The following is a 21,260-nucleotide window of genomic DNA, read 5'->3' as shown; positions in this document are numbered from 1 at the left end:
TTATAGCTCATTCATTTGCAATTTGGATGAATAAAGTAATTTTTGCTATGGCTAAGAAATTAAGCCCACTATCTTCAATTCTAGCTTTCTGGAGAAATCAAAGTATAGCCACAAAATCATCATCTTCACAACAGAAAGAGCAAAGATTAAAAGAAGGAGACTGAAAGTTGATGCTGTGAATTAATGGCATACAAATGTTTTATTCAAAAGACTTCCAGCAGCAGCACTGGAGGAGAAGCACACTTCTCCTGCACAGGTGTTTAAAGATTATCCAGCATTTGGGCTGTGTGAACTCCATGTGAATAGCTCATTGAAAGTGTTTTGTCTTTGATATATTAGAAGTAAAACTACCTGATCCAACAGTCTATAGCAACTTAGGGAAGTGAGCAGTAAGCCCTGAAAGAAGTGAATTCCAACTTAACAATCCTTCTTACTTCAAAGAAGCTTTAAGATAAGTACCACATAAGTGATTTTATAATACTTACTAATTCCTGATGTTCTATTACTACGCCATTTGTATATTCAGAGTCTTCAGCACAGTATACCCCTGCACCTGTGGAGACCTTTAGATGTAGCTTTAGCCCACTTACACACATTGAGATTATACACTAAAGTTTCCCTGTCCGTCATTCATTAGTTATCTGAGCTTTTACCTACAGAGCCCCCACTTCTACAGATTTACTAAGCAAAGGGTATACTTTCCAGATGATAATTTACTTGTGGTGAAGTACTTAACTGTCTTATCTTAGTGGAGCACAGCTATTTTAGGACAGTTAGTAATTTTGTGGTTCAGCACTGTTGAGCTGTACACGCCCTTCATCTTTAATACATGGATTTTGCAATGCAAAGTGAAATTACTAAATAGGCCAGAGAGCAAGTGAATGTTCTGAGATCACAAGATAATAGTCCTTGCCCATTTCATCCATAAAAATCACCTCCAGAGATCTCAAGCTTAGACATTTTCTAGAGAAAATAAAGAATAAATGAATCAATTTTTAAGTACTTTTGAGGCACCTGGCATTCATTTTCTAGAAAAAAAAAAAAAAAAAAGACTGTTAAATCACATAACATACTCTGATATCTTTTAAAAAGAAGGAATGTATAATTCACAGAGCTAGAATTCAGATCTGAAACAAGATTTGCAGACAAGGAAAGTTACATTTATAAATCAAGCATTATTGCTCCGTACACCCCTTTCTCCCCCTGGTTCCCTATTGAAATTGAGAAATACAAGATCACTACAGCTTTCTGATCAGCATGGCTAAGTTAGGTGGCCGAGTGGCATGACGTGGAATCATGCTACATTAGAATATGGATCCTGAGAATCTATCCCAGCACTGGTCAAGTCCTGAAAACAGTGTCTACTCCACAGTGGACAGGCAGACCATCAACTTCCTCACATCTGTTCAAACTCTTTTCTCCCTTAGTTTAAAACTTTCTTGGCATCCAAATCACAGGAATTTCTTGGAGGTGTTTCAGAAGCTCCAGACAGAACCATCTGAAAGACAAACTACAAGCCATCATGTGTTTATGCTTGTTCATCTATTACCTTACTGATCTTCCTAATCAAGTCACATACCCACCATGTGTGTGTATCTTTTTCCATCAGTTTTACTTTTCACAGAGTACTGTCTGTTTCTCAGTGCATTTGGTAAAATTAGTTAAATGTATTGCACTCAAATGCAGATAAAATGTGTTTGCATGTATGTGTGTGTATATTTATTTCTAAAACGGAAGCAATGCCAGCATGGTTAAAGGACAAGATAAAGAAAGCAACAAACAAACAAAACAGTTTAAGCAGCTGAGTCCAAACATTTCTACAAAAAGGGACACCCTTCAGAAATCTGCTTGGGTACTTTAAGGAATCTGCAATCATAGTACATTTTTCTCTGTCTTGGAGTTGAAAAAAAAAAGACCTTAGAGTGGCAAATTGTTCTCCGTACCACTTGAAATGAGGGAAGGTTGTACAGCTATTGTCTAGATCAGAGAAACAGTTTCACAAGAAAGTCTGTAGAAAGAGCAGAGCTCAGCACTGTGCAGGAATTCTTCCATCCACAGGGGACCCCAAGCCCCTCCAAGCTTTGTGCTCCCAGGAGCTTGCAGCTTCTCCTTCCATCTGAAATACTGCTAAAGCTTGCCATCTGGTCTGGCATTGCCCTATGGTGATGTTATAGAATCATGAAGGCTGGAAAGACCACTAAGATTATGTAGTCCAACCATCAACCCATGCCTGTGACCACTTTAGACCACATCCCTTAGTGCCACATCTGTGTTTCTTGAACACCTTCAGGATTGGTGACTCCACCACCTACCTGGGCAGCCTGTGCCAATACTTCATTACTCTTTCTGAGACATTTTTCCTAATATCTAACCTGAACTTCCTCTGGTACAACAAGGCCATTACCTCTCATTCTATCACTGTTACCAGGGAGAAGAGACCAAAACCCTCTCCTTTCACTACCACCTCTCAGGAAGCTGTAGAGAGGGATAAGGTCTCCTCTGAGCCTCCTCTTCTTCAGAAGAAAAATCCAGCTACAGGAGCCATCCCTTCTTCTCCAGCTACATGAGAACTGGCAAGTGCGAGCCCTGGCAGCTTTAAGAGTTGAAAGCTCTTACTGTTAGACTCCTCTGCTCTGGAAAGAAAGTGCCTTTAACAAAAACAGAAATCACGCCCTTCCTATTCAATATGAGCATGAAATTGTTGCATGATTAAAATAACCTGCCAGCATGAAGCCCAGAGGGAATTTGCAGCTTCCTCCATAGCTGATTTTCAAATACAAATACTTTAAAAAGCAGTAATGTTGCTGTGTAACACGCAGATGATTTACAGTCTGAGTGACAAACACCTTGGGATTTAAAAAGTAATCTCTTACATTTCAATTTTCTCCACATCCCTCAGAAACTTCATGCACCACAGCTTAAGAGGTGGTACTAGCACCTGTGAAGGATATCCTGATGAAATGGCTACTGCAAACAAGTGTATTAACACAGCAGGTAAAATAGAGTGAACATAGCAAGATGCAAAACGACCCACTCAGCTTTACCATATATATTTACCCAGAGTAGAGCAACACGTAAATAATATATAAGGAATGACTCCTTATAGCATCCTAGGGGAGGAACAGTGTTTACAACAGATCATCTTAATAGGACATAATATCTAGCAGGTCTTGGAAAATTACTGCTGTAGAACTACCATACTCTGAAGATGTGCTTGCCTCTGATCCAACTTCTACAGCTGTTTGGGTCACCCATAATATGCCTTTTGTGCAGTACTTATCTACAACTGTCTCATCTGAATTTTCGCAGAAGCGTCAAATGCATCAAAATCCATTCAACACCAAAGCTCTCCCCCTTGGAAAGTGTTCCTTCAGCTACCACCCTGTTTACCTTGAGTGTAAGGAGAATTTAGGAAACTGTGATCTGCTGTCTCCAGTGACCAGCAATAGAACACAAGGAAATGGCATGGAGCTGTGACAAGGGAGTTTCAGACTGGATAGCAGGTAAAGATTTTTCACTGTAGGGCGCTGGGCACAGGAACAGGATACCCAGGCCAGTGGTCATGGCACTGAGCTTGCCACAAATTCAAGGAGCATTTGGATAGCGCTCTTAGACATCTGGTCTGATTTTTAGGTGGCATTGTGTGGAGCCAGAAATTGTACTGAATGATCCTGGTGGGTTTTTTATAACTCAGGATAGTCTATGATGTGACTGGGATGCTGAGGAGAACAATGGAGGGTACATGAATGATTATTGCCAGCACCAGGTATGGAGAACTGGGGTTGTCATTCATTGCTTATGCACATGACCAGGAGAAAAACAAAACAAAACAGAAAAAAAAGGAAACAAAGACAGTTGGACGAGAACTGCTACTATTGGAGACAGTAGGCCATAAAGCATTGAAAAAGACTGAGAAATAGTATCAGAAGCAGCCTAAGTGTTATGGAGGACAGGGAGGGAACAGAAACCTAATCACCTAGTAAAAAGCCAAGGTTGTCAGAGAATGCTCAGAGCCCACCCATAAAATTGGGTAAAGAGCCAGCTAGAAAGATGGCTGGAGGAATATAAACTTGGGATTCATTGCTGTCATCAGCATTCTTAGATACTTGAAAGAAGAAGGAAACCAGGGCTATCATAACATTATTAGGGAAGCATGAGGTACTGTCCTGGCTGTGATGCATAATGGCTTGGACCACTTGCTTAGGAAAAACTCATTGTCTTCGGTAAAGTGAAAGAGATACTACTGCTTTGGTCTTTTTTTTTTTTTTTCCCCCCTTCTAAACCTCGGATATATTTGGATATTGAAAGTGTGCATCACATTTTGAAAAGACAGCTGTGAAAGAAGGTGAGGCAGCCAACAGCTGGGAATGTAGAATTTAATCAATGGAGAAAACAGATGAGAATAAAGAGCAAGCAAAATACCTGAAAGTCTGAGAGAGAAAAACAAGGGAGAACAAAGAGGAAAAGACAAAAAAAAAAAAAATCTTGAAGAGGGAAGGATGGAGGAGCCTCGAGTTGTTTGCCAATTCACCCCAATTCACAAATGCGGGTTTCAGTTCAGGAACTGAAATCAGACCTAAAAGAGCACAGGCAGATGTTTGCAGGAAATTCCGCCAAGGAATCTCCTCACTGTGAGATGATGTTTTGGTAGGAGTCAAATGGAAGACAGAAGGGAACAAAGCACCAAGGACAGTGAGCAGATGAGAGAGAAGATAACGGTGATTGAGCCAAAACTTTGTCCTCCACAGAGGAGAAGTGCCTGAAGCCACTCATTAGTAATGCAGAGTATATAGTATGGAAAGTAACTGAGAGGGAGTTATAATCACCATAGAATCATAAATGACAAAACACACTCCTCCCGTGATCACATTAGCAGTTGAATCACTCAGCATCTCCATTAGCCCATACTGGGAGGAAAAAGAATAATTATTTATTTATTTATTTTTTAAAAAGCAATTCTTCTAAACAAGCACGAAAACCACAAACAACCCAGAAGAAAGATCCTGCACAGAACTCAATGCAGGTTAGTTGTACATCGTTTTGTGTTAAGCATTGGACTTATTGTTGAGGGACCAACTTGTTGCTATTTTATATTTCCCAGTGGAATGATGTTTCTACACTGATTCCTTTCTCTTGACAGCTCTAGTAATATTCTAGATGTGATGGGTAATAGCTTGTAAATTCTACTCAGAAAAAAACCCTTGCCTGTAGTTTAATGTTCTGGAAAATATATTTTTCTTCCATACAGACGTGTCTTTGTACTCACATGTCTCTGCGTGGCACAGGTAACTGCAGAGGAAGGGGATATGAGAGCTTCCTTTCCTTTTCACAAGCAACAGAAAACATTTTGAGGTAGATTTCTGGGGATTTAAGCAAAAGAGAACAGCCACCTGCTCTAGATCCTCTTGCAGCTGTGTAGCTGAAGTCATGGTCTCCATTTTTTGCTCTCATTAACAAACTAAGAACAGAAACGTCTTCATTCTTGTCCTATCTACCAAGCAAAGCCAGTGGCATTTTATTCTCTGTGGCTGGCCCATGAAAACCTTAACAGTCTTAAGCCCTTTAGCCCTTATAATATTTTCAATTGTACACACATAACAGGACTGGGGAGAAAGATTCTTTCTATTTCTACAACACCTGGAAAGACGTGAAGGATGACATTTAGCATGAACAATTCCTATGACAATCCCCAAGTTTTACAAAGACTGAAGAGATGGAGGGAATCAAGACTGGAACATAAAGCAAGCAACCTGCCTTGCCCCCTTCAGTCCTAGAAGAAGAGATGCAATCAAGCTCAGTGGTTAGAGCCCACCTGTAATGTAAGCTATATTGTCTGTAATTCTACAGAGCGATGGAAAGTACAGCAATAACATTGAAGTGGCACAATCCTCAGCTACAGCAAGTGAGAACAAGCCAAACACAGCAGCCACACAAACAAAAGAAGAAAAATACTTACCTGTAAAAGGCTCACATAGACAGGAATCTCCAGAAAAACACTCTCACCTCCACTGCCAACTCTTAAATGAAGTATGGAAAGGGGTGGATCCTAGCTCCGGCCCTTCTGGTCACTCAGGTGCATTGCATGCAGCTGAGCTACCATGGGTTGGCTCTGCCTTCCCACCAGGTGCTCAATCAGTGCTTCCGGCCATGACTTAGCATTTCTGCTACAATTGCCTAACAACATTTTCCAGCTTTTCTTCTTCTATGGGTCAATCCTTCATCACTGAAGGATGAAGTTGTCCAGCATCTCTGTGTTTTCTCCCGGGGTATAATTTAGTTAGCACTGAAGTATCAATAGCCTGCATACACACATTAAAACAGGAGGACCAGGGAGATACTGGAGGGTACTGTGCTGTTTGGGCTTCAATTTCTGATTGCAGCAGCCCTCTGCAAACAGTAAAACACTATTCTTGCATCTCTGGCTTATGACCAACCAGGTAGGTATAGCAGCAGGTAATATCACCAAGTTCACAAGAACAAAGAATTTCACACAGTATGTATATATATATATGTATATACTATATGGTATAAAATAATTGGGACTAATTCTGCTTTTACAAGAGCCTAAACAAGTAACTGCAGAGGAGTTAGAATGAAAAAATGTCAGTGTTTAAATTCCATATACTCTCCTGTCTGAACTGCTCCTATGAGCCTCTTCCTCCATGCTCCCAGGCCTCGTCAGCCTCCAAGTTTTCACAGCCACCTGTTTTATGCTATTAAATTAAATGCTAATTTCCCTGAGGTCAACAGTGACTTCCTCTCTGTCTTTACAGCTTCCAGCATAATGGGACGCAGGCTCAATAAAGCTTTAAAAGACACCACATAATGCAAAGTGCATATCAGTAGCAATATCACATTTTTCAGTCTCCCTCTTGAGTAATTATTCAGTAAGAAAAAAAAGCAGGAAGAATAACTTGAAAGCCAGAAGGGATTCTGTGTGAACAACTTGTTAGATCTTGGTGTAGTTTAAGTCCAGGGGATGGCTTTATATTAATTTGTTTCAGTTCAACAGCTTTGGTTGGACCAGAACTATTTATTTATTTTTTTTTTTGGGGGGGGGGGGAATTTTCTTTTGATCAAAGGTTGCTTCTCTGTGCCTTTTGTACCTACCATATGTATTAGCAAGAACAAGCATAAGCAAAGCCCTTCTGCAATCCAGAAGTACAGCAATTCTAATTCAATCAGTTGTCAAAGAGCACATCTGCAAGGACAACATTAGGTGAGTGTGAGTGCAAACTACAGCAGTGAGTGAAAAATAAGCTAGTGAAAAATTCTAATATCGGTTTTCAGTGCGTACCAATGGGTCTGAATTTGTTCAAGAAACATTGCATTGCAAATCAACATCAGACATATGGACTTCCTCAGGGGCTGTACAACACGTACCTTGTGCTTCTACAGACTTCTGCTTCCCCTGTATGACACTGGGGAATCACACATGCAAGGCATGGGACAGCAGCAGCACACAGACCTACAGATGTGTGCACAAACCCTTCTGCTGTATAACGTGTAGCTTTTAGGTAAAAATGCACACTGGCAATAAGCGTCAAGTAGTGAATGGACACACACACAAAAAAACCTGCAAAACAGAATGAGATTTTAGAAGAAAATCTGGGTGATCCACAGGTCATGTAGCCAGTAGGAAAATAACAGATGGGCGAAGATAATCTTGGATTGGAGGATGAACACTGAAAATACAATGGAGTTACTTAAAATGAACTTGCAATCTGAAATGGTCCCCTCCAGAGCAATACAACCCCCTGTACTCTAACAGGGATTTAAGTCAGAAGCCATAAGAACCAATTCTTCCTGTAACAGGGAGTAACAGAAAAGACAAGAAATAGATCTTACTGATCCAGAGAAAGCATCTTGATCTTCTTTTTAGAGTAATGCAATATGATATTAATATATAAAATAGACTGAATCTGCTACAAACAGGACTAGAATTACTTCACGGTTACTGGAGTCAGCAGTGGTCTAAATAGGTGTGAAATGAAGATCTGGGATATTCACATCACTGATCTGGGAAGCAACCACAGTTTCTGGAATCAAGCCACATTATCCAGTGTAGGGAATGTCCCAGGAAAGAGGCTCTTTGCACAGGCAGCGAGAAAACGAAGCGAGGGGCAATGGGCAGTGTGAGTAGCTGCTTCTTGGCTTTGTTGTAAGCTGTGTGTTTGCCTTGCTGCTTTTTTATCTTGCACTGCGTAAAGCATGCTCCCTGGAGAAATCAGGATTTACCCAGCAAGCTGAAGGAGCTCAGCTATTCAAGCTGCCTAATTACCAACTACGTCAGAGCGGCTCATCTCAACCCCCACGCGCAGGGATTATGCACCATGAGACCGCTAAATCTGGATTCACTTTGAACATTTCATGGATAGCTACTAATCACAGGCACTCTGTTCTGAGCGAGATAGTTGGCAGGGTCACATCTAATCTGGGAAATCAGTGCATCCTGCGCAGTGCAGTCCTCCCTGGTTAAACACAGGATGTGTGGGTGAAGGCAGGTACCCTGCATTTCCCCTGCTTGCTGGTGGCAGGTTTGTTTAAATCAGAGAATGTATTGTGCATAGAAACTCTGATGATCTGGGAGCGAATGATAGGAGTGACAAGCCAGTGACCGGGTGGCACTGTAAGTTGAAGGCTTTGAATTTCATTCATTTAAATTCCCTTTCCAAGCAAGAGGAATGAGGCTTGCTGCCTGGAATTTTACTGCTGAAAGCAATCATTCAGTGTTGATCTTATTGTTGAAAATACGAATCTGCCAACTTCTGAGGATTTGATGCTGAAGAATGGCAGCAACTGATTCTGTGCAAGTTCCCCAGCAGGCACAAATTCTCTTTTTGATTACATCGTTGCAGTACTTCCTGACTGAAAGCACAAAGCACCTTTCCTGGAATGTTAGTTACAGGATTTTTGGCTCTCTGTAGCCTCTCCAAATTATACTTTGCTACCTCCCCATCTCCGCCAGGAAACAAGTAATGAAAACAGCTGGGAAAAAAAAAAAAACAAATTTCTGACCAAAAATGTGTTCTCAGATTTGAAATTTAATTTGGAGTCACGTAGAAGACATAAAGTCTGTGGTCTGTTTGCTTGTTTGGTTTAGTTCAGTTTTGTTTGGTTTGTTTAGTTTTCCCCTTAACACACAACAGTTTCAAATAATGTGCTAGTCCTTTATGAAATATGTTTTTTCTTGAAAAGGTCAAGTAATTTTCACTAATCAACAATTACTTGTTTTCATTTTGTTACTTTAAATTGTATACTATTGTAGTATACATTGTAGTTTAAAAGCCAAAGCATTAACATAGGAAAATATTTGAGCATGTAGGAAAAATTATTCTATGTACGTAATGAAAGTTGTCACTGAATAACAGATTCTTAAGCAAAAGGTGGGGTTTTTTTTGTTTTTTTTTTTTTTGTTTTTTTTTTTTTTACAAACCATCATGATAATATGAATTTCATGTCATGCCCATTACTTGATTCCCATGTACATTACTGGCCAGTTCCAAACTGGCATCTTTGCCATCACTTTGTGTCGCATTTGACATTCTATAAAGTTTACACAGTAAAAGAATCATGAATTCTTCTGCTTGTTTCCAAAGGCAACATCCATCTTCATGTGTTGGGAACAGACACAATGAGCAAGAGCCTGCTCCAGCACTCAAAATACTCAGGGCAGAGGAGAAAAGGTTCAATTTGTTCTCTACTCAGCTAGTTTATAAAGCGTTTAACAAATCTCTTAGGGACTCAATTTCAAAAGAAATTAAGCATTGCTTCCTTTCCATGGCATCCATGCATACGAGGTGCCTAAAATGCTTTCAAGATTCAGGCCACAACCTCTTCTTGCCTTATTCCCTGTTCCATGTGACACGTCTCTCCCCACAGGCTGGTAAGAGGAAAACTGAGCTAACACCACTGATGCCTGGGCATTGCAGCAGTGTGATCTGTGCACACTTCTTCACATTCAGCCTCACTGAAAGTGTGAGCAGTGTCTGGGTTAAAACCTGGTCTTCTCAATATCTCAGAAAAAAAATAAATATCTATATACATACATATATTTATATGTTTATGTTCCTCATCAACAGAGCAGTCCAGACAACATTAAATATGCTGGATGTTGGACAGCCACCTTGCTGCAGAGCAGTAGCAAGTAGCTGATGCATCCATTGTCTGCACTCCTGATTTCTTCTCCTGCAGAAGCCCATCTAGCAGTGCTCCACAAGCATCTCATTCAATGATTATCAAGCAGCAATATGAAATTTCCATCCTTGAAGATACTTGAAACACAGTAAGGCATGGCCCCATGCTGAAGTCTCTTCTGGGATAAATTATTCCATGATTCTGTTTGCATTTTGAAGGCTTCTTGATAGCCTCCTCACCTCTTACTTTGACATTTTTTTAAAGAAGACCTTTATTCAAAGTCAGGTTTGATTTAATTTAATTTGACTGCTTTTATTAAACATTCAAACATTAAGAAGACTCCTCACACGAGCATTTTGTTTTGGATCAAGTACAAGATTTTATTTAATGTGACATGAATTATTTGTTACTTTCCCATTCACAAAGGCTTTGGCTTTCAACTGAGTGAAATCTTCTCCTCTTTCCCACTGCTCCCTGTCCCATTTTTCTTTTTGGCTAATGAACTGAAAAAACAGATATTTTGCAGATGTTCTAGTGCATCAAGAAGAAATGCCAAAAAGAGACTAAATTCTGCAAGTTTACATGTTTCTTTCACTCAAGAAGCTCTCTTGATTAACCTGATATCTCAATACATCTAACCTTGGCATTTCTTAAGGACCTGACACAGCTCTCCTGTACATCCCAGGGACTGACTGATGGATTTCTGACAGATCAGAGTCCTCGTTCTCTGGAGTGGTATTTCGGTGATGAGAAAGACCATTTGTGACTCAGTGCAATTTCCTTAGGCCACCTGACCATCCTGCAGATAGAGATCAGACTCCCCTTGACTTCAACAGTACAGTTTTACAGCCATAAACTGGTTGGAGAAAGGACCACAACAGCAGTATTTTTGCAGCCAGCCCAGGGATTCCCAAAGCTGTCACAAACTGACAAGAAAGCCTGGCAGGTTTCAAACAGGCATTTACCAACTCTGTGGCTTTTATCTCATTGTGAATACAAGAAAGAAACTTGGTGAGGTATGAAGCTCTGTAGGTGTAAGTCCTCTGTGCTCTAATAGATGTTCTCAATTTCCTAAGAAGAATATAAGCAAGACAGTGATGTAATTTACATCTCCAGTGACACAAAAGCTGCAATAGAAGATGCCCTGCAAGAGTGAGTATGTTTGGGTATATGGATAAGAGGTATTAGCTGATATGATATGCAAGCTTGTCTGGGTATATTTAGATCTTCAGGCCCTCATTCAGCAAAGCTGTTAATAAGGTGTCTTAACATCATGCTCCTGAGTAATTCTTCCGAATTACATAAGGAGCTGTCTCCTAGAGCTTGTTGAACACATAGCTTACATGAGCAGTGGTTGCACTAGATGATCTTAAGGGTCTTTTCCAGCCTGAATGATTCTATGATCTTTGGTCTACGTTAAGGATCTTAATTAGAAAAGCACTTATTCAAGAGGTTCATAGCTGAGCTGAGTGCGTGGTGGAAATCAGCCTATGAATCTACACCACCTTGTAGACAGACTTTAGGTTTAGATGTCCAGGTTTAGGTGTCTTGGGTAGAAGAACGATACTTTTTGTCTTCAGAAACTTCTCTCGAGTTAATTAAAATAGCCTGCGGAGAGATACTTTTTGTCTACCAGCCCGCTAATTGCATTAGTGTCTTCCTGCATGTGCAATGTGAATGATTTTTCTCAATGTGATTTGAGGGTTTCACAAGCCTTGCTCTGAAAGCAGTGTCTCCTATTTTATTATGTCAGCCCATGATGTCAGAGATGAGTGTTGGTGTTACGACAGTAGAGGATGAACCTTCCCACCAATATTCTGTTACATTTTATTGCCATGTGACAGATGGCAGCAGAGGAGCAGTCTGACAAAATGGCATCTGACATGGAAGTGCCTATGAAACAAAGGTGTGGAAACTGCTCAAAGGATTAAAACGTTTGTGTGCTTTCAGAAGACAACAGATAAAGTTCTTCTGGGGCAGCTTTACCTTACAGAAGATAAGAGGCAGCATAACTCCAGTGTCAAACATCAGGACGTAAATGGACTGAGATTTATCAGTTATAACAGCACCTATGTAATTGCTTGAATTTCCATAAAATGGGCCCAGAGGAACTGCAAAATCACACTGCAAAGTCAACACTGACATTAGATAATAAAACAAGTATTCTGTACCAAGCTGCAATAAAATAATTTTACATTTATCATCCCACTTAATTGTAATGAGTCTAAAACTAATGAGCCTTACCTCTAAACTCCATTTAAGACAATAGTTAATTGCCTCATTTTAATAAATGTTGGCAGAATGGTGAGTATAACAATGACTGAACGCTCAATTACTACCTAGGCTAGAAAATGAAGATATAGTGTATTAATGATACAAGCAATCTGCAAAGCAATTATGATCTTGGAGGTAGAATAGGCAACTCTTAAAAATAGGATAATAAATGAACTTTCTGATCAAACATAAACTAAAAAGAGCTTTCAGAAGCAAGAAAGCTCATTGCCTGGGATTTTAGTTTGATTCATTTCTTCTTCCCCTCCTCTCTATCTGTGACGTGTTCAAAACCTGTCAAAAATAGTGTCAGGGGAACACAAGATCGACGAGTAAAGAGCAATACATTCATGCTGAACAGCTAGTGCTGTAAAGAAAGGATGTATTAAATGTGTTAGAGAGCTTAGCACTACTGCAGCACCAATAAAGGAAAAGGATACACAGCAGACCTGGAAATTGAGGGTCAGAAATGAAGAGAGATGCAGTTGCTGAAAAAGCCCATGGGAAGGCAATGAATAAAATAAAACCTTGCTGTACAAATGTTTTATACCTCAGAAACAGCTGTGTACTTCTAACTCTACAAAACTGGTGTGTGGAGATCCTGGTTCAACGACTATGCTTCTAAATCACCGCTCTGCAAATGTCTTGCTGTCTCCAGTTGTTTTTGTCTACCTGCATAGCAAGCTCTCTAGAGTAGAGCACATCTCTTTGTCAGTGATGTGTAACAATAGCTGTTGGTTCTTCAGGACATGGATGTGACTGCACCAAGGGCACCTCAGATGGAGGACCCTTCCCCAGCACGTTTCTCCTCAGTATTTCAAAATTATCTACTCCTGTGGGCAATGCTGTCCTCAGATGGCAGAGGGAGGTCATGGCATGGAGGGCACTAAGAATTGTTGGAGGGCACTGTATTTCTTCTCTGTTATTCTTACCTGTGTATATTCTTTCTCAGAAACAATGCTATTGATTAATTATAAAAATGTTTACATGCATGGCATCAGGCACTGAGGAGCAAGTCTCATTTTTATACAATTTCTCTTTCATTCAAATCTTTGAGATATTAGGATTCATCTCTATTTTGCCCTATTAAGAGAAATAAGGTTCTTCCAAAAGCATAATGATGGTTACTAGAGAAGGCCTTTAACGAATATGTTGTACAGAAACACTGTTCTATCTCTTCCTTTGATTTACAAATGTTTTAATTCCCCAGCAGTGCAGACAACGTCCTGTTTGCATTCATTAGCGAAGCTGCTGCCTGAAGTTAGGACATCTTCTGATCTATTTTCTCTTTCTTTGACAAATCTCTTTTCTTGGCAGTTCGCAGCAGCAAATTTCCATTTTTGCATTTGCCTTTTTTGTTTTCTTGTTCCATGACTGATTGTTCTCTGTTTATCTATATTTAATCACATTCACTATTTGATATTGCTTCAGAGTCCAATTTCAAAGTCCATTATCATTTGTCGCTCTTTTGTGTAATTTACAAACCAGAAAACCTTTATTTCTCTGCTATTATGCTCATTGTTAATATAAACAATTACAAAGCTCACATCCCACATCTGACTTCCGCAGAGTCTCTCATGATTGTTAATTTTTTTTTAAGAGATGGTTTCTAGAATTAGCTTAATTTTAAGCACTGCACTAATATCTCATGGCTCTATGATTCTGCCTTTCAGATGTTATTTTAATTGGAAACCAAGGAATTGGGTTAAAAGCTTTATGAATATCCTACCCAGTGTCATGCTCAGCTTCATTGCAGAAGCCTTTACACTGACAGTAAAACTCACCATGTTCTAACAAGCCAGTGGAGCATAACTCTTTTTATGAAATCACATGGGTTTTTTCCTATGTATAGCTGCATCACATGCTTTGTGTCCTTCAGAAACGGATCCATCCTTTAAGCCAGTTCTATTCGGAGGCGATAGGGCCTTGTTTTCAGGTGGCACAAAGCTTTGGGGATTTCGTGTAGGATCAAAGGTGCAGCCTAAGCAGAGCATGAAAGTCCTGGCAATCCTGGCAATGGCTGTGATTGCCTGCCCTTTTTATTTTTATTTTTTTTATTAGCATGGCTACACACTGGAACTGCTTTTCTGAACAAATATTTTCAAGATGAGACTTTTCCCATTGCTTTACCTTCTCTGTTTTCTGAATCAGTGAGGGTATACATATCTAGATTAGAGCAGGGTGCTGTCCTTAACTGATCCTTGAAGCAATTTCTATTCAGCTGATTTTGACACCTGTTGAGCAAGGTGGGTGCGTGCTTTGACGCTCCTGTAATCTTTTAATTTGAGAACTCACTTGGAAACAAAGCTTTTTTATCAGTAATTGCCTAAATCTTGTACATAGGAAGTTCTGTACTGACATGCTGTAAGGTTGACAGAGCACTGGAACAGGTTGCCCAGAGATGTAGTGGAGTTTCCTTTTATGGAGATATTCAAGAGTCACCTGGATGCCTACCTGTGCAACCCATTGTAGGGTACCTTTTTCAGTAGAGGGGTTGGACTCCATGATCTCTTTAGGTTCATTCCATCTCCCACAGTTCTGTGATTCTGTGATTCTTGCCTGGTGAACTGACACACACAGGCACAGAGTTTGAGTGAGGCATGATTACTAAAGTACCAACTAACAACCTGCTTTCAGTGCTTATAACTTCACTGAACATCAGTTACCTGAATGCTGTAAGTTGGAATTTCTCCTGTGTAGCAGGGAGGTTCTCTTTAGGCTTTTAAAATATGGAGGAATCTTCATGCTGAACAAAACTTTCATTAGAAGTTCATAACAGAGACTGCAAAATCTGTCAGTCAGGAGGTATAGATTGACAGCAAGAATCTCTCATTACTTTAAACACTTGTAGTTACTGAAAGACACAAGAAGAGGCCTTAAATCCCTAAATAATTACAACTTCTGATGCTTTTTTCTTAAAACATCTTAATTTTTTTTTAAAGCCCTGCTCTATCACCTGTTATATCCCACCATACTTGTGTCTCCAAATGTTTATAGGATATCAGTCAAGAATGCATTTCAGCCATGATTTTTCTTTTCCTAAAGGAGGGGTAGAAATTTTTGATATACAGAGCAGCGAGCAAAAGTTGGGCAGCTATATCTGGAGGTGAAGTAGCCCTATCAATCTTATTAGCTGCTTTAACATCTCCGAAGATGGGAATTGATTCTTCAGCTCGTCTGTGTGGAGGGGAAGGTGAAGTGACTGAATGGGAATGGGTAACTTGGAAAAACCTTACAGTTTACAACTCTATAAAGAAAGTCCATTGTACAAAACGGTCTACTTAACAGAAAGGTGTAAAATCTTGAAAAGGGAAAGTAAAAGTCTCATGTTTGAGACATATTCTGCTTCACCTGATCTCTCCCAGCTCATACTGCAGAATTCAGTCTTATGCAGTCTATTCTATAGATAGAAATACCTAGATGGCTTCCCCATGATCATAACAGTTCACCATCCAGAATCTTACATTCGTGCCCAGAAGAAAGGGATGATGTAAGGTGAGATATGGGAGCAACCCAGACTCAAGGATATGGAAGAGGCAGATGTCACTTTAACCATTCTAAGAAGCTGAGTTAGCCTGGCTGTAAGCTGAATCTTCTCCCCGTTTGACTCTCAGAAAGTATTCTATTTCAGAGGTTTTGACACCTTCCCAAGATGAGCTGCTGCAGTCAGCACTTTGTCCTAGAAAGGACAACAGTTAAACTGAATTTTGAAAGGGTTGAGAATTAACAAGAATCAACTTCTCAAACACTCATGGTATTTTACATTTCTGACAAAAGAACTGAGAATGCTGAATGCATTGCTTAAGCCAGGCTAACGTCGCTCATAAATAGTAGTTGTTCTAAGGAAATAATCATAATCATGTCTCTGGCAACACATCTCTTGGAGTTTGCTTCAACCACGGTAGGATAAGAGATCATAGAAGCCTCTAAGGACTAAAAAACTTAAGAAAGAAAGAAAGAAAAAAAAATCTATCTATATATATATATACTTCCACATAAATAGACTTTTTGTATTTCCAGAACAAAAATTTCAAAAAAGAAGGAGTCAGTTTTCTTTCCAAAGGACATGCTAAAAAGCATAGACACAGGGTTGTCAGCTCTTCACTTTTTGCAGTGAAAGGTGATTTATCATGCAAGCAGCCTGAAATACACTTCTGGAGGCTATGTACTGCCACTTATTTTGGATGGTAGAAAGAATGATGTCATGAGCAACCATGAGAAAGAATGAAAGAATGAGTGCAACTGCATTTTATTTCCCAAACTACTGCAGTGTTTCCCAGTGGTACTGGTAGGTGAGATAGCTGTAAGGTTCTGTCTCAACGTCTTCAGGAGATTACTGTTCATTAGTACTAGTAGAGCAGTTTAGAGGCTGACAGCAGAACTGGAGGTTGAATGTCCAGGTGTCGATGGGCATTTATCCTAATTGTATTGTTATCTTCCCCAAGCTATGTGACTTGACAAGACCATGAAAATGAGAGGGATAGTGCAAAATGTCATCGTCATGCCTCCAGTCACTCCAGTGAAACATCTCCAAAATGGATTGGTAATCAGAGGCCCTGCTCTCAGAGCCTTATCTTGGCAGATCCAGCTCCCATGGTTGCTTTTAGAAAGATTCATTTCCCTAACAAGGCTGAAAGCAATAAGGACTGAATTAGTCTCCAGATCAGCTGTGTTTATCCCTGTATAAAATTAAACTAAGTACCTCCAAAGAGGCTGTGATGTTCTGCTGCCATGGATGTCAACTGAATTTCTAGATATATTTCAGAAAGTTTTGGCCTTTGCTCTGCTTTAACTCTTTCCCATGCATTTCAGTCATCTGGATTTATTTATTTAGCGCTACTCAGGGCAGAGCCAAAATCTAACAAACTCATTTCCTCTATAGAGAGAAGGGCAATAGCTGCTCACTTTGTGGATGGTCAGAAAGCTGATCAAAATATTTTACAATGGCCAGAAGTTAGAAATATTAGATTACTGATTTTTAGTAAGTTATAATTCTAACTCACATCTTCTAGAACAAGGGCTGAAGAGCAAGTAACATGCAGTACTCTGTATCACACAGTCTCACTGTAATGAAAATATCCTCAGTGTTTACATTTTGGGGAAATGTTTTCTATTTCACATCATTTATATTGATTTTTACATTTGCAAAAAAGTGTGTTTGAGATTACACATAGTGCAAGCCATACATTTCTCCTGCTTTCATCGAGTGCCTTGTAACCATTTTTAGAGAAAAGTGTTACTATATTCTCCTCTCTCACCTTTGTTATTGCATTGCTTCGGGGCCTCTTGCTCTCACCGCAGACTTTGCTGTGTACTTCAGCTCTCCAGATATAATTTTGCAGCATGAGAGATCTTTCTTCAATTTTCCTAGTTTCTTTCTTGCTTGATCTGTGGTTCGTTTCCTGAGATCTAAGTTAATTAGTCTTTGATCTTTTCTTCTTCCCACACAAACCACATTTCTCTGATTTTAAAAACTAGTTTTGTTTCCAGAGCTGATCATAAGGGGCTACATGGAATGTGCAAACATCCCCATGGGATGTGGGGAGAGCAAAGGGACCCTTCAGCCCTCAGATCAGGGCTGAGCTATAACGCTGCCCATGTCCCAAGTGGTACCTACCTGATCAGCAGAAATTTTGCTGTGTTCCTACGCACACACTGTGTTGGCTGTGCTAGATGTTGTGAGTTTCTGAATATCCACAAAAGCTTCACTAAACTCTGGCCAACCATTGCAAGTTCTGCTCCAGTCTATCTTTTTAATATCTTTTTGACAGATGTTCACAGCCAGGCCAGCTAAGCCAGGCCACAGCCAGCTTTTGTGATTGTTTGGTTTCAGTCTTAATACCCTCCTCAGGCAGATTCAGAAGTAGGAGGGGAGCAGCAGAGATGAGATATGACATTACTAAGCAGAGTTCAGACAGTTGCCCAAGACAAGCAAGCAATATTAGATAGATGCTTCCACACTCATTCCTGAATCATTTTGATAAGATTTTTTACCCAAAAAAGGGATGTTACCATAAAGACTAACAGAGTTATTGCCTGACCTTGAAACTTGTTTCACATAGCAACTGGATGAGAGTATGGAAGAGGAAAAGGCTACTAATAGGATCTTCAGGGGGAAAAACCCACAAGCCTAGGACAGACTTATTGCATTCAATCAACACAGCCTGTGAGCCAAATTATGGTGCTAGCTTCAATGAGCTTAAGAGACAGAGGAAAAGTACAGAGGCTCAAGTGCATGACAGTTTGCAGGATTTCACTGTATGATACAGATAATTACAATTGCCCTTATGCTCAGCCACTTAACTGTAATTAATTCATAAAATAATTATCACAGTGCTGCTCTAGTCAGATTTCACATTGAACTTCAATAGACAGTTCTCTGCTGCTGAATACTAAGAGCTAAAAACAATCAATATGAAATAACGACTGCCATAAATACTGGATGGGCCCGACTCACCTTACATAAGGGAAAGACTGGAAAAGAAAAAAGGATTGCTTCAGCACTGAGGAAATATTGATTGAACACAGGGTGGTGAAGGGCTGTACTGAAGATGTGTCCTCCCTTCTTTGGATGAAAGATCTTCTGATCTTCTCTTTGGGCTTTACATGCTGTATGCTGTCAAGAGGTCCAACTTTCAGCTCATAATCTGAACGCTGGCTGCTCACAGCATGGGGAGACATTTGTTTTTTGTGGCTGCTTTAGGGTGTGTGGACAGATCTCTGTTGAGACCAATTATTTCACAGTGTGCAGACCTGCAAAGAGGAGAGTGCTCTCACTTCTCATGCCCACTGCCACTGGTACAGCCCTGGCACAGGGCATGTGGAAACCACAGTGCACCATGTGCAAACTCATCTTCTGGCCAGACATTTTGTGTTCAAGGATGAGATTTTCCACAGAAATATCTCCTACGGCTTCACAAAGCACCCATATGCCATGTAGTACCTCTTCATAAAAGATAACCATCACATATCCCGTGTGCAGGTGACAGAATGATAAGCCATGCCTTGTGTTTCCATGTAGCATACTTGCTGGTGAGTGCTGGGTGGAGATCCAAAATGAATGGAGCGTGCCTTTTTATCTTAAAGCTGCAGAAGATCACAAGACCCTTTCTCAGCCCATCAGTCAGGTGTAGATTTAGTCAAGCATCTTCCCTTTCTCCAAAGCCTTTTGGGAACAGACAGCACAGAAGTGAATGGAGAACCTTAAGGCAGAAACCCACCTCTTCTTGCTCTCCAATGTGAAATCAAACTGTTCATTTCTAATCCCTTGATTCATTAATCAAGCAGTTGCTAGTTTAATTGCTTTCAGTAATTAATCTGAAGTAGGACTTTCCTTTAAAACTTTGTTTCATTACAAGTCTTCGTGAGACATTTGAGGTTTTTGGAACTCCAGGTCTTCTGCATCAAGAAAACCCTTATTTATCTTCAAGCTCATGGTCTCTTTTCAAATAATCCTAAAAGAGATATGTGAATCACCATTCTTTTTTTTCTATAAAAATGCCATTAATTCTAAACAACATATCAATCTTCCATATCGGTGTTTTATAATTCTTTATTATAGCTTATATTTTTTGTGTGCTGTAAAGGAGAGGATCACTAGTCTCAGAATCCTTATATAACTCATAAAGAACTTGGAAAGAGTAGTATCATGCTTTGTACACTGAGATTGTATTTATTGACCTGCATTTCTCAGATAGGAAGGCACAGATAAACAATACTTAATATTTCCTCAATTTCATGTTTGAGCACTTGGATTAGTACCATCTAGCTCTAGAAATCTGGGGCTTTTTAATCTATTAATTCAGTCCTAAATCTCCTCTGTAGGTACTTCATTTTGAGGTGTTTTTTTTCAATTTTGCAGCTGTAAAGAGTGATTTTGGTGTAGAAATCTTCCAAAGCTGTGGTGAACTGTGAAGCAAGTTACACTTTTCTGTAAAACAGCTACTACTTTACTGTCTAGTCAAGGGTAGTTTATGGGCATAATAAGAGCAATTTCTCAATGTATTTTCTCAGCTTTTGTTGCCTGTAATAAAAAGTTAAAATAGAATGAATAAAATATTGCAATAAGCCTTTGTAAATAAATCTTTCAAAAAACTATTAGAAGGCACTATTGAAAGAACAGAACTGCACACTAATTTTTGAATTATACATATGTGACAAATCATAGCAAAGTGACCATCTTCTGCAGTGAATATTGACTTAATTCCCTGTGGGTTTGGACCTGCTGCCTGTTATCCCCTGGAGATCTCCTGCCTTCAAATAATCTTACTGCTTTAATCATTCCTAAGCATAAAGCCTGGAGCTCATTATCTCTGTCCAGGTATATTTTAGACCTGTTGCTTTCTGACAGACTGTACAAAAATGCAGGTCTCGGGGGCATGTTCTTTGGCAACTGCTGTTGGAGGGGAACATCTTCTTTATATGGGCTGCACCCATGAGTACTGCACTTGTGTTACTAATGCTCTGGTATCCAGACCTCAAAATGACACCTACTTGGCTGTGCAAAATGTAAATTCAGCTTTACAGGATGGGTGCCTGGGGGCTGTGCTCCCACAGCAGCTGTAACTGGGTGAAGCCAGTGGGAAATGGCAGTTCTACCTACCAGCTCCCTGGTAGATGTCTGCAGGTGGAATTTCTAATGGGAACCAACTCTCCCCTGCTCTACTGGGAGCTGGATGTGTTCAGCTGGAGACAGCCTGAAGTGAGATCAGGTGGTTGATAACTCAAAGAACTCTGCAGACCCTCAAGGGAGCTTAGGGTAAACTGCTTAAAGGGGGTCACCTGCCTTGGGCCCCCTCCGCTTGCAAATCCTCTGGGAGCACCACAAGCAGGCGAAGTGCCTGAGGACATCA

The 21,260-nt window shown here is 40.0% G+C and overlaps 1 long non-coding RNA gene across 1 annotated transcript; it reads right to left on the bottom strand.

Moving 5' to 3' along the window:
• Positions 1-10,508: 10,508 nt before the first annotated feature.
• LOC128085384 (uncharacterized) lies at positions 10,509-19,571 on the bottom strand. Its single transcript, XR_008208944.1, has 4 exons — positions 19,435-19,571; positions 18,866-19,161; positions 12,124-12,261; positions 10,509-11,208 (listed from the first exon to the last, which is right to left on the bottom strand). It is a non-coding gene; the product is annotated as an uncharacterized LOC128085384 (long non-coding RNA).
• Positions 19,572-21,260: the final 1,689 nt, after the last annotated feature.

The sequence above is a fragment of the Tympanuchus pallidicinctus genome, unplaced genomic scaffold (assembly GCF_026119805.1).
Source record: "Tympanuchus pallidicinctus isolate F22 unplaced genomic scaffold, pur_lepc_1.0 scaffold3, whole genome shotgun sequence".
NCBI classification, from domain to species: Eukaryota; Metazoa; Chordata; class Aves; order Galliformes; family Phasianidae; genus Tympanuchus; species Tympanuchus pallidicinctus.
The sequence above is the reverse complement of the archived record's forward strand: the minus strand, read 5'-3'. Positions and strand labels throughout refer to the sequence as shown.